This window comes from Anabrus simplex, chromosome 14 (genome assembly GCF_040414725.1).
Source record: "Anabrus simplex isolate iqAnaSimp1 chromosome 14, ASM4041472v1, whole genome shotgun sequence".
Taxonomy (NCBI): domain Eukaryota; kingdom Metazoa; phylum Arthropoda; class Insecta; order Orthoptera; family Tettigoniidae; genus Anabrus; species Anabrus simplex.
The window spans coordinates 40,731,879-40,746,197 of record NC_090278.1 but is presented as its reverse complement, the minus strand read 5'-3'; the positions used below and the strand labels follow the sequence as shown (position 1 = coordinate 40,746,197).

General features: G+C 40.3%; 1 long non-coding RNA gene across 1 annotated transcript in view; it reads right to left on the bottom strand.

The window, feature by feature from the left end:
• Positions 1-14,319, bottom strand: part of LOC137502999 (uncharacterized) — a 755,060-nt gene that overhangs the window by 447,621 nt on the left and 293,120 nt on the right. The window lies entirely within an intron of this gene.

Genomic DNA, 14,319 nt, shown 5'->3' with positions numbered 1-14,319 from the left:
ATATTGGTCAACAGAAATCTTCTAGATTATCCATGTGGAAGGTGAGATCTGAACACCATTGGATGACACCATCGGAAAATCTAGCTGCCGTTTCACTGAAGAATGGCCTGTGTGGAATACTCGGAATAGGCTCAGAACAGGGGTCACAAGGTCGAAAGATAATTTTCAGAATTGGGTTTACACCACACCATCAACCTTTTGCAACCGTGGTGTCCAAGAAACTACGGAGCACTTATACCAATGTAAACTATGTCCTGAAAGATGTAATATTGATGTCCACAAGCTCTGAAACCATAGTGATGGCTAAATATTGGGCTAAAGTTATTTAGATTGTCATTTTTACCTTTTGTCTCCTGTGTCTTAATTGAATATAAGTATTATTATGTATTTTATATATACTGTATAATGTGATACATTATACACGAATAAATAAATCATTTTACTAGCAGTTTCCCGCTGGCTCCGCCCGCAATGTACAAAGTATGGTGTTGTTCGTTACTCTCCTCACGGATGTATTTGCAAAGTTTCGAGTTAATGAAATATAGCACATGATCTGCTGTGGTAATAGAATGTAATATTATGTCAACAAAACACTTGAAAATACATCACAAAAAGAAATTGAATTAAACGTTCCTTGGAACAACACTACGCGCCGAACTGTTAAAAAGTCCTTCAAAGATCTTCATCATGGAGACAAATGTACTCATAACTTTTCTCAGAATCAACCAATTTAAGTAGTTATTACCTCAAAAGAAATCGCTTGATCCACTGGGTGTTTTAAGACCAAAACGAACTATGTACCTCAATTAGAATGAATGATATGATTGCTTCAATGAGAAAAAATGTTCAAGGAATGAGACTTCAAATTGAATGTGAACTCATAACCTTCCTCAGAATAAACCAATTTGAATAGTTAAGAGCTGAAATGAAAGAGCTTGATCCGCTGAGTATTCTTAGGCCAAAATGAACTCCGTACCTCAATTAGAACCAAAGATATGATTGCATCAAAGAGACAAAAAATTGAATACATACATTATCATTATAGACTGTTATGCCTTTCAGCGTTCAGTCTGCAAGCCTCTGTGAATTTACTAAACGTCGCCACAATCCTCGATTTGCAACTAGTGTTGTGGCCTCATTTAGTTCTATACCTCTTATCTTTAAATCGTTAGAAACCGAGTCTAACCATCGTCGTCTTGGTCTACCTCTACTTCTTTTACCCTACATAACAGAGTCCATTATTCTCCTAGGTAACCTATCCTCCTCCATTCGCCTCACATGACCCCACCACCGAAGCCGGTTTATGCGTACAGCTTCATCCATCGAGTTCATTCCTAAATTAGCCTTTATCTCCTCATTCCGAGTACCATCCTGCCATTGTTCCCACCTGTTTGTCCCAGCAATCATTCTTGCTACTTTCATGTCTGTTACATCTAACATATGAATAAGGTATCCTGAGTCCACCCAGCTTTCGCTCCCGTAAAGCAAAGTTGGTCTGAAAACAGACCGATGTAAAGATAGTTTCGTCTGGGAGCTGATTTCCTTCTTACAGAATACTGTTGATCGCAGCTGCGAGCTCACTGCATTAGCTTTACGACACCTTGATTCAATCTCACTTACTATATTACCATCCTCGGAGAACACACAACCTAAATACTTGAAATTATCGACCTGTTCTAGCTTTGTATCACCGATCTGACATTCAATTCTGTTGAATTTCTTACCTACTGACATCAATTTAGTCTTCGAGAGGCTAATTTTCATACCATACTCATTGCACCTATTTTCTAGTTCCAAGATATTAGACTGTAGGCTTTCGGCACAATCTGCCATTAAGACCAAATCGTCAGCATAGGCCAGACTGCTTACTATATTTCCACCTAACTGAATCCCTCCCTGCCATTTTATTCCTTTCAGCAGATGATCCATGTAAACTACAAACAGCAAAGGTGAAAGATTACAGCCTTGTCTAACCCCTGTAAGTACCCTGAACCAAGAACTCATTATGCCATCAATTCTCACTGAAGCCCAATTGTCAATATAAATGCCTTTGATTGATTTTAATAATCTGCCTTTAATTCCATAGTCCCCCAGTATGGCGAACATCTTTTCCCTCGGTACCCTGTCATATGCTTTTTCTAGATCTACGAAACATAAACACAACTGCCTATTCCTCTCGTAGCATTTTTCAATTACCTGGCGCATACTGAAAATCTGACGCTGACAGCCTCTGTGTGGTCTAAAACCACTCTGGTTTTCATCCAGCTTCCTCTCAACGACTGATCGCACCCTCCCTTCCAAGATGCCAGTGAATACTTTGCCTGGTATACTAATCAATGAGATACCTCGATAGTTGTAGCAATCCTTCCTGTTCCCTTGCTTATAGATAGGTGCAATTACTGCTTTTGCCCAACCTGAAGGTACCTTACCAACACTCCATGCTAATTTTACTACTCTATGAAGCCATTTCATCCCTTCCTTCCCACTATACTTCACCATTTCAGGTCTAATTTCATCTATTCCTGCTGCCTTATGACAATGGAATTTATTTACTATCCTTTCCACTTCCTCAAGCATAATCTCACCAACATCATTTTCCTCCTCCCCATGAGCTTGGCTGTTCACAACACCACCAGGATGATTTTCTTTTACATTGAGAAGATGTTCAAAATATTCCCTCCACCTCTCCAGTGATTCCCTGGGATCTACTATGAGTTCACCTGAATTACTCAAAACACTGTTCATTTCCTTTTTCCCCTCCCTTCCTAGGATTCTTTATTACTGTCCAGAAAGGTTTCCCTGATGCTTGACCTAACCTTTCCAGGTTGTTACCAAAATCTTCCCAGGACTTCTTTTTGGATTCAACAACTATTTGTTTCGCTCTGTTTCTTTCATCTACGTACAACTCCTTGTCTGCCTCGGCCCTTGTTTGGAGCCATTTCTGATAAGCCTTCTTTTTACGTTTACACCAAGATGTTCGCCTTTTCCCATCTTTACACACAGTTGTCCCTAGGCATTCCCTTGCTGTTTCTACTACAGCATCCCTGTATGCCACCCATTCACTTTCTATATCCTGAACCTGCAGAATTCCAATGATGCTCGTCGTGGAGTGCATCGAAGGGCAAATGAAGCGTTTCATCTTCATTGTGTGCAATGTGTGGGTGTGTGATGTTTTGGGGTGTTTCTTGCAACATGGATTCGGGCCGCTCATTGAGGTGACATCTAACATGAAGCAGCATTTTTATTTAAACATTCTGGATGATCAGATGTTACCTTCCAGCCAATATCTGCATTATGAGTATGGTGTTGATACCTCGATTTTTCAAGATAACAACAGCAGAGTTCATCGGGCTGGGCACATATGAGACTGATTTTATGAAGTGTTCCCCACCCTATTACATTTCGATTAGCCTTCGAAATCAACTGACTTGAACGCCATTAAAAATCTGTGGGACATACTGGAACAGCGGGTAAAACACCGTCAACAGCATCCCCGTAATTTTGTGGAATTGCGCGATCAAATCCTTAGCGAGTGGCACAACCTTGTGGACTCACTTCCTAACCGAATCCAGTCCAGAGGCGGAGTTACAAGAGAGACTAATATTTTGTCCGGCGAACTTCCTTGTAGCTATGCACTGCATAAAGTTCCCTCCCTAGGTCTTTGTTGGTGAGTAATTGTTGGGCCTACTTGTTGGCTTCTGCGTCCGTTGGGTCTAGGAAACATCACTTATGAAGCAACATTTTCGCCCAAGAACATATGTTGAAGGAGAGAAAAAAATGTTCTCTTTAACCTTCTAAAAAACACAGATGAAAGTGCTGAAAAATAAAACAGAAGGGAAAAGGTGGCAACATGTAGTAATCTCACAAGAAAGCTGCTGCAACTTAAATTCCTTTCATTAGTGATTATAGAGTTAATAGTAACAGTTAGAGGTGGCTGAAAAATAACGTAGCAGTTACATTGTCACAGTTACAAGCCTGTCACTGTTGCAAATGTAACGAGGACAAAAAATAACTGGGTACCGAGTAACGACAACAGAATAACGTAAGTAGTGAAAACAGTATCTGGGAAGTGGGAACTGTCACTAGTAGCAGCTTACAGACAGCATGTCGCCTTCAGAGTTCAGATAGTACGCAAGTCTTCCAAGTGAGAGCGCTTTCGTAGGAGATTGCTTTAAGTCAAATTTGTACACTACAGTGTATAATCTATATATATAAAATAAGAGTTTTGTCTGTACATTGCTCAGAATTTGAAAAGAATGGTATTTCTGTATCGGTCATGTCCACAGTAACAAGAAAATGGATTTTTTACTTTTCCGTAATTTCTGTCTGTCTGTCTGTCTGTCTGTCTGTCTGTCTGTCTGTCTGTCTGTATGTCTGTATGTATGTACACGCATCACGAGAAAACGGCTGAAGAGAATTTAATGAAAATCGGAATGTAAAGTCGGGTGATGAACCGCTACAATCTAGGCTATAAATTATTTTAATCACGCCGAGTGAAATGGTAGTTTAGGGGAAGGCCTGAAATTTAATTCTCAGATATTTATATTAGTGGTCGTGTCTTAATGAAAATCACTAGACAAAGATGGGAAATAAGTCGCTATAATATAGGCTATACACGCTGAAAAAAATGGTAGTTTAGGGGAAAGCCTAAAATGTAATTGTCAAATATTTATTTTATTAGTGGTCGTATCTTCACGAAAATTGGTATGCAACGTCGGGGAATAGGTCGCTATAATCTAGGCTATCAATAATGTTATTCACACTGAGTGAAATAGTAGTTTAGGGGAAGGCCTGAAATGTAATCTATATATATATATATATATATATATATATATAAAATAAGAGTTTTGTCTGTACATTGCTCAGAATTTGAAAAGAATGGTATTTCTGTATCGGTCATGTCCACAGTAACAAGAAAATGCATTTTTTACTTTTCTGTAATGTCTGTCTGTCTGTCTGTCTGTCTGTCTGTCTGTCTGTCTGTCTGTCTGTCTGTATGTTTGCACACGCATCAATAGAAAATGGCTGAAGAGAATTAATGAAAATCGGTATGTAATGTCGAGTGATGAACCACTACAAGCTCGGCTATAAATTATTTTATTCACGCTGAGTAAAATGGTAGTTTCGGGGAAGGTCTTAAATGTAATTCTCAAATAAGTTATTTATGTTATTAGTGGTCGTATCGATAAATACTACATAACTAACATAACTTTACTTTTGTCTTAAGTTAGTAGTAGTTATGCAAGAAGTTATTAAATTTCCGATCACTTATGTCTTATACATTGTTACCGTACCGCATATAATGGGTATATTCATGAATTTGGATTTTTGTTACTAAGTCCATATCAGCGCCGAGTCACGAGAAAATTGGTTAACAGAATTTAGTGAAAATTGGTATATAAAGTCTGAGAATAAGGAACTACAGTCTAACCACACGGCCAACTCGCCTGGTCGTACCGACTGCAATAGCCTGCCTGTATATTGGTGGGAAGTAGCTGGGGTGTAAGATAACTTTCTTCTTTAGCATGCCATTCCTCTGGTTCATTCATTTTCTGATATATCTGGTACGTAACACACTGGTTCATCTTAGTATTCGAGCTATACAATCCCTACCTTGAGCCACTGATTGGAATGAGTAGTGTGCATATTTAACGGAATAATGACAGAGGAGTGTCCACGGCAGTCTGCGACCTGGTTATTCCAGTTCTGGAACTGTGGACTCTTAGATCGGCACCGTAGGACTGTTCGTTGAAAGTGAGAAAGTGTGCAGTTTTTCATTTGATCGAGTATTTTATATGATAACATTGCTTTCAATCGCTACATTCCTACTGATGTTTTTGTAATGACCTATGTTGAAATTCAGTTAGGAAAACCACCAAGTCAGTCTTTCTGAGAATCCCGTAGCGAAGCACGGGTACATCAGCTAGTATACTCTATAATGTATTTGTTTAAGTTGCTGCTGTCATCTGGTAACTGAAGTGTAAACTGTTATGACATATTCAACTGCTCAGGGGTAATAGTTGAATCACACATCGCGCAGGAGTACATACATTATAATATTATTTTAATTTTCACCCGTATAATTTTTCTTGTACGATGAATAAATGAGTATGCTAACTTTCCATATTGATATTATAAATAACATAACATTACTTCATTTTACTTAATCGATCCTCTTGTACCGGTTTGTGTCGACGTTTGGCAGACAGATCATCATGTTTCCTTGTCTTCTATCCTTGATCGGGGCATTGTCAAACTTACTCCTGTAGATTTCAGAAAAGACGCTATGTGGTCTTCTCATTTCCTCCGTTGTCTGCCCCTCGTTCACTTTATAGTAAGTAGGAATGCGTGTTTTGCTGCACCGACTTTCAACAGTGTAGTGATGTGTGTGCGCATGTGCGAGTGAATGAATGGGACTCCGCAACACAGACAAGCTTGAAGCCGTGACCAGGCTGTGACCAATAAAAGGTGAGTAGCGTTGGACGTTATTTTCAACTGTTACTTTTCACAGCTACTTTTTTGTAGCAGTGACAGATGTAACAGTTGAACAAAGATAACAGTTTGTCTCACCTCTATTAAGTACACCTACTTCTAAAATGTTTACATTCCTCCCCCTGAAGGAGGAGGCGAGCCTCTTAGAGAGTGACGCCGTCTCTCAGGCCAGGAGAGTTGTTACGGTGAAGGAGATGTGTGGAAAAGGTGAGAGGGTTGGCTGCCGTGGTGTATCCAGCCGAAGCCCACTCTGCAACCACCGACAAAGTGGACGAGTGTTTATTTAAATAAAATTGAGGAAACTCGGTCGTTAGATTACCAGTGTTTTGCCCCAGTGCGGAATGGGCTCATCGTTTGATTTAATTTCCTGAATTTCATTTAGTTTAGCCAATCGGAAGATTTTTCGTCAACGAGTTTTTATTGTTGAAACATGAAAACTACAGCCTATTTCGAGTTTCAACCGCGACAGGAATGGAATGAATGAAGCCCCTATCTATCGGCGAGGATGGGAAGCCTGCCGCACTCCTCTGGGGCAATGATTAATGATTAACAGATAAAATCATATTAGAGAGTGTTGCTTAAATGAAACATGACAAGTAAAACTGGAGTAACCGGAGAAAATCCCGCCCAGCACAAAACTCAAATGGACTGACCGGGATTCGAATCATGGCAGCCAGTGGTGACGGAGGATCTGTTGTTCAAATATATATACCTATTTAAAAATCGTATGATAGCCTCCATGGTGGTAGAATAACACCCATGATATCCCCTGCTACTAAAAGGGGCCTCAGGGACTCCCAACGCGGGAGCTTGGGTTTGCGACCACGGGGCCCTTGGCTGAGTCCTGCTATTACCATCGCGTACAAGTACCGTGGTTCCTCACTTTCGTCTATCCTATTCGACCTCCCTTGGTCAATTCTCATTCTTTTCCAACCCCGCCGGTATTAGAGCAATCGAAGACTAGAAAGTATTTCATTTTCGCGCCCTTCGTGGCTCTTGTCTTTTTCTTGGCCGATACCTTCATTTTCGGATCCCTTCCATTTTCCTCTCTGATTAATGGTATATAGAGGATGATTGCCTAGTTGTACTTCCTCTTAAAACAATAATCACAGCCGCCACCACCACCACCACCACCACCAATTGTCCGTAACGCCTTTCCAAACTCCAAAATTAATACTAAATACAAACTCTCCCCCATTTCTAGCTAATAACTAACACTGACGTAGCTCGTAGGACATATGTTCGTAGGGACTAGTGTTGTTTTGCGGTTGTACTACCCCCACCCCCAATCCTCCAAATTAGTTCCCATATGTTTGGGAACGCCCTGTATTGCACTCATACTGGCCGTTATTCTTGGCTTTTTAGACCGCTATTTCGCTGCCAGGTATTGTAATTCCTCAATTACTGCCAATTAGGCAGAGCGGTCGTGGAACCAGCCCTCAGATTCAGGTAAAAATCCCAGATCTAGACGAGTTTTGAACGTGGGACCTGTGGGTGGAGGCGGTAGAATAACACCCACGGTATCCCCTGCCTGTCGTAAGAGGCGACTAAAAGGGGCCCCAGGGGCTCTGAAATTTGGAGCGTGGGTTGGCGACTACGGGGTCCTCCGCTGAGTCCTGGCATTGCTTCCACTTACATGTGCAAGACTCCTCACTTTCATCTATCCTATCTGACTTCACTTGGTCAACTCTTGTTCTTTTCCGATCCCAACGCTATTAGGTTTGCAAGGGCTAGGGAGTCTTTCATTTTCACGCCCTTCATGGCCCTTGTCTTCTTTTGACCGATATCTTCATTTTTCGAAGTTTCGGATCCCTTCCATTTTCCCTCTGATTAGTGTTGTATAGAGGATGGTTGCCTAGTTGTACTTCCTCTTAAAACAATAATCACCACCACAACCCCTAGGACTAATAGGTAAGCTCACTGTCCACAGCCCTATCACATCTCCCCACTGAGCACAAGCTGCGCTGATCACGAAGTCCTTTTCGTTCCTCCCTGTTGCTGCTCGAGTAAGCTTCGCCGGGCAGTGTCGATAAAATCTCGCGATGTATCGCCCTCACGTCTTCCAGGGGGATTACCCGGTGTCTCTGCCGGTAATAGCGGGGAATCCCCCGAGGATATAACGGAGAATCTACGAGAAGAAGCACAAAATATTATTTCTCCTTACTCCTTCACGCTACTTGGCCAAAAGATTCTATCCGGTATTGAGTTTCACTGGAGCAATATTGGCGCGGTATTAGGTGACCTACATAGATCAGGAGTGAACTGCTTTAACTTTGATGCAATCTCCACTCGCGAGACTCTGAGGAATAACACTCTGATAAACGCCTCAAACAGGGCGGGAAGAAGCAGTTCCTTGTAGGCACATAGACGCGAAACAAACATGTTTTAAGGCCAAATTTTTGCAGATTCTAAACCAAAAATACCAAACATCGTTCACCTTATATTATTATATATACAGGATGGTCAGAAACATCGTGAATCAGGTAGATAGATTACAGATGGCGTACTACACCTATAACCTGTCCGGCTCCATGGCTAAATGGTCAGCGTGGTGGCCTTTAGTCACAGGGGTCTCCGGTTCTATTCCCGTCAGGGTCGGGAATTTTAACCGTAATTGGTAAATTCCGCTTGCACGGGGACTGGGTGTGTGTGTGTGTGTGTGTCGTATTCATCAACATTTCATCCTCATCACGACGCGCAAGTGCCTACGAGCTTCAAGTCAGAAGACTTGCATCTGGCGAGCCGAACTTGTCCTCGGACACTCCCGGCACTAAAGCCATACGCCATTTCATTTACCTACATCCTCTTTCCTACAACTAATTATTTATATATAACACTAGTTAACAAATTTAAACTTTTTTTTTTGCATCTGGTTTGTAAATGGGTGGATATACATAATTTTGGGGTGCTGAATACACTGGTAAAATCAGTTTTTCTCTATGACGTCACATTTCCTAGATATACAGCAGAATAAAAAACGGAAATAGCGAAAATTGACACAATTAAGTCAAACAAAAATACACATTCAGAACGTTTGAAATCAATACTGTTTTGTATGTATATATGGGCATGATGCCAATAAAAGGTCCAAATTAGTTCAGAAGATATTTTCACCTTTAATCGTCTTTGGTTTTCGAAAAATGCGACGACGGAGCTCTTCTTTTGTTTGCAGTTTCATCACTCTCCCTAACAAGACCCCAGCAGTACTCACCCATCATCGAAAGGTTCCAATGGCCTTGGTAACGGTGTTCCATGGTAAGAATGTCTTGGTGAAAGCGTTCACCATGCTCATCGCTTACGGCTCCCAAATTTTCCGGGAAGAAATCAAGGTGAGAATGTAAAAAGTGAATTTTAAGCGACATTCTACACCCCCATGTTCTTATAGTTATCCAACAGATCATTCACAATGGTAACATAGTTTTTGTCTTTTCTGTTACCCGAAAAGCCCTTCACAATTGCTTTAAAAGAAGACCAAGCAGCTAATTGGATATCTGTGAGTTTGGTATCAAAGGTTGGGTCTTTCAGCAATTTTCTTATTTGTGGTCCAACAAATATACCCTCTTTCAGCTTTGCCTCACTTAATTTAGGAAACTTTTCTTTTAAGTGATTGAAGACCTCACCTTCTTTATCCAGAGCTTCTACAAAGTTCTTGATAAGGCCCAACTTGATATGAAGGGGAGGCAAAATGATTTTATTGGGCTCAACCAATGGGGTATTGTTCACATTTACGTTTCCAGGAACATATGACTTCCTTATAGGCCATTCCTTGACTGTATAATGGTTCTTGGTGTCACGACTGTCCCAAAGGCACAAAAAGCAGCAGTATTTCGTGAATCCAGCCTGTAAACCTGTAAGGAGTGCAACAACTTTTAAATCACAGCAAAGCTGCCATTCATGATCCTTATATTTGATTGTCTCTAGCAGCAAAGCCATGGCTTCATAAGTTTCTTTCATGTCTACTGCGTAAGCCAAAGGTACCGATGGAAATGCATTGCCATTATGCAGTAGTACTGCTTTCAAGCTGGTTTTACTGGAGTCAATAAATAGTCGCCACTCCTGTGGATTATGTTGTACACCTAGCTGCATCATCAGACCATTGACATCTCTACATACACACATTGAATTCTGCATATCGAAATATTGAGCGAAGGAAGCACCTCTTGACCTGAAACAGGAAATGTTTGTCCCTGGAGCTAGAAGGTTCCGTTGCTGCAGTCTCGACCCCAAGAGTTCAGCTTGCTGTTTCGAAAGTTTTAGATCGCGAACCAAATCGTTCAATTCCTCTTGATTAAAGAGCTGAGGTGAAGTGTCATGATATTGAGGGCAGTACTCTTCTATATGTTCAGTACTTTCTGATTCACTTGACATGGTGTTTGGTTCCGTGGCTTTCAAGTTACAGACAGAAACAGGGAACCCCTCATCATGGGGCACAGGCAAATGCACTGATGATACATTTGGATACTTTATTTTATGTCTAGTTTTGCTTGAATGTCCCGAAATATTTGTAAGACAGAAGTAACAGTCTGAATAATGGTCTTTAGGCTCACACCACACCATCGGAACAGCGAATGGCATGGCTCGGCGTTTTCCTTTCAACCACTCGGTTAAGGTTGCAGTACAGGTTATGCAGGCAATATGAGGTGGCAAATTTTTACCTTGATCACCAACAGGACAATCAAAATACAATTTATATGCCTCCTTAACCAAATCAGTGATTGGTTTTCTTTGGGATTTTGGAGTGAATTTCCCACACACATAACAAAAGTTGTCGGGGTGGTTTAGACAGCAACGAGATTTACTAGTTGCCATATTTCTTAGTGTAAGTTTTAAACACAAAAAGTTTGCACTATCTTTCACAGGAAACACTCACTAAGGATTTCTTTCATACCACTGCATTACCACACCAACCATTTACTGAGGATTTGTAGATCTTCTAGCTCTCCTGTGCAAATCAATAAGAAACAATTAGACATCAAAACAGAAGAACAGCAAAAAGCGAAATACTGAATACAAAAATAAAAACCTTTAAAAACTCAAAAATGGTACGTGCTAGAACATTTTGAAAGGTATATTCGGATTCTACACACCAAAATACATACTAATTGATGTATCACATTCCAGATGCAAAATGGCTGTTGACTAGTGTAATCTGCATATTAAAGCAATTTACTAAATACAGATTTGGCGAATCCGTCCGACATTTCTACTGGACCGATTTGCTTTATTTTTGTTTCAATCTCTCCAGAATTACCTGCCAGTAAATCATGAGACATTGATAGGTCTCTAAGTTCAGCCAACTTTGACTAATCATAAAATAAAATCATTAAATGACCACTCCAGTAATTGCAGGCGAAGATTTATGCTAACTCGCAATACATTCTGCACTCAGCGACTGCCATTTTCATTAATATTTTCATCGGAATAGTTGATCTGCACCCTTAGTAATGTCATTGCACGCAGCAATGTTTGATTACTACCTGTCAAGCCAGAGATTATGGAAGAATTTTATCCTATGCTGTATGCTCTTTAATTCTCTGACATTCGCCAGCTTATAAATGTACTCAACAGATGGCAGAAATTTCCTAATAACTTATAGTTCCGTTTATATGAGTTTCGAGTTGACAGTTAACCGGAAGTCAGGCATTGGTGCCAAATTGTTACGAGAACAAACAGCTGATCCAGAAGACACAACACGAACGGAAATGTATATGCTCGAATATAACTCCAGAATCAAATATTATTTGTAGCAACTTGCATAACAATACAATACACGTCTATACCCAGTGTTATGCTCAGTGGAATACCACTAACATTTAGCGATCATGTAAAGAACCTTGGAGTAGTATTCGATAAATATTTAAGTTGGTCGGAACATGTCACAAAAATTTGTCAAAGAGTATTCTACTCATTACATTCTGCAAAAAGGACGAGGGACTTCCTTCCAAGAAACACAAGAAAATTATTAGTACAGAGTCTAATATTTCCAATATTTGACTACGGAGATGTAGTTTATAATAGTATGAGCAAAACAGTTTCATGTCGACTACAGCGAGCCTACAATGCTTGTGCTCGATTCGTATTAAATATCCCAATCGAAATTCATATTAGCCCTTTCCTCTCTCAGCTGTCGTGGCTAAGATTGACTGAACGACGTAAATACTACGCTGTTTCCCTTCTCCACAGTATTCTGCAAACAAACAAACCAGACTATCTTAGAACAGACTTTAAATACCTCTCCCCTTCCGATAGAGCTCCCTCAAGGTCATCCACACTTTCCCTCTTGTCCATTCCCATTCACCACAGTAACTCGTACAACTCATTCACACCTGCTACCATACGTTCCTGGAACTCAATCCCAGCTGAAATTAGAGGCATGGGCAATCCGAAGTTATTTAAAAGGAAATGTTTAATGTGGTACACAAATATGTAAAAAGGAGATTTCACCAACGTAAAAATTTAATAATTAGCTCTTAATTATCAATAAGGATACAAAATTATAGAGGTTAAGTAAATTAATTTTAGTGATTTTTAGAAATATATGTAAAATTGATTTTATGTACATTATTCTGTAAATTGTATAAAGCTGTTGTATAATACGGTTTGGCATAATCGCAGGCTTCATAGCCTGAGCCCCGCCATATAAGAAAGGCAATAAACTAAAAACTAAACTAAACTAAACTCACATAAAATTAACAATAAAATGTATCAATGCTCGAACTGGTAAACGCGAGAGAATGGTATGGTGGAAGGCGAACCACTTCATGTCGATGCCTTCTGGCTATTTCATCCATCGCGTAAACTGGGTACTAAGGCTTGTTTTGTTTTACAAGATGTATGAGATCCCCTTTCCTCATGACAGCGCGAACTGGCGCGAACTGAAATATTATGCTCCTTCAATCGCTCAATCAACTCATTATTTCTAGCCGTCATTGTTGGTGCTTTGTCAAGAATGACCGAGTGAACTGAACAGATCGACAACACTGGTAACCAACGCGCTCTATCGGACCGATGATTGGCTGTTTATTAATTCACTTAGCCTCCGCCAAAGAACAGCGCTCAAATGTCAAGTCGAAACTCATAAGAACTGAACTATACATGCTGTTAATAGCAAACGTCGACTTACGCACAGACGGGAAGATATCAAGTCAAGTAGCCTTCTCTATGACCACTAATAAAGCGCAGTGGATGTCTACTTACCGGAACGAGTATTCAGTCACGGTCAATATTGTACTATCTCGGGTAAGATCGTTTGAAAATGCTTCAATGTCGATGCACAGAGATTATTGTATGGATAGAAAGTGTTATAAACTACATTCCGAATGATATACCGGTATTAGGGCAGGCAAAACAGTATGCGTACGACAGGCACATCAAGACGAGTTATCTGACCTATTTATAACGAATGATGTGTAGCAGCGCGAGTCTACTCAAATAATCACAAACTATAATGTTCAAAAATTAACATCTTACAATAATACATAGAGATCTATTATTTTTCCCTATATTATATTGCCTCTAATTGTCTTTATATCAGAACAGAAGCAATCCACAGATTCCCGACACTGTTCAGGGTCCGCAGTGACTGTATTAACTACGACCTCCTGTGGTGTTCAGGTCCACACTTGATCTCAAGGAAGGTGAGTGTGTCTTTTGTTCCATGCCGGGACATGAAGCGGTATCAGCTGCAGGAGCTCCGGACAATCTATTCTACTTGTTATGCATTTTATTGTGAACACTGCCTTAGAACATTTGCGACGCAGCAGTAAATTCTCCATTTGCATCTCTTGGCAAAATTCGTTATATAATGGAGGACGTCAACTTAATTCC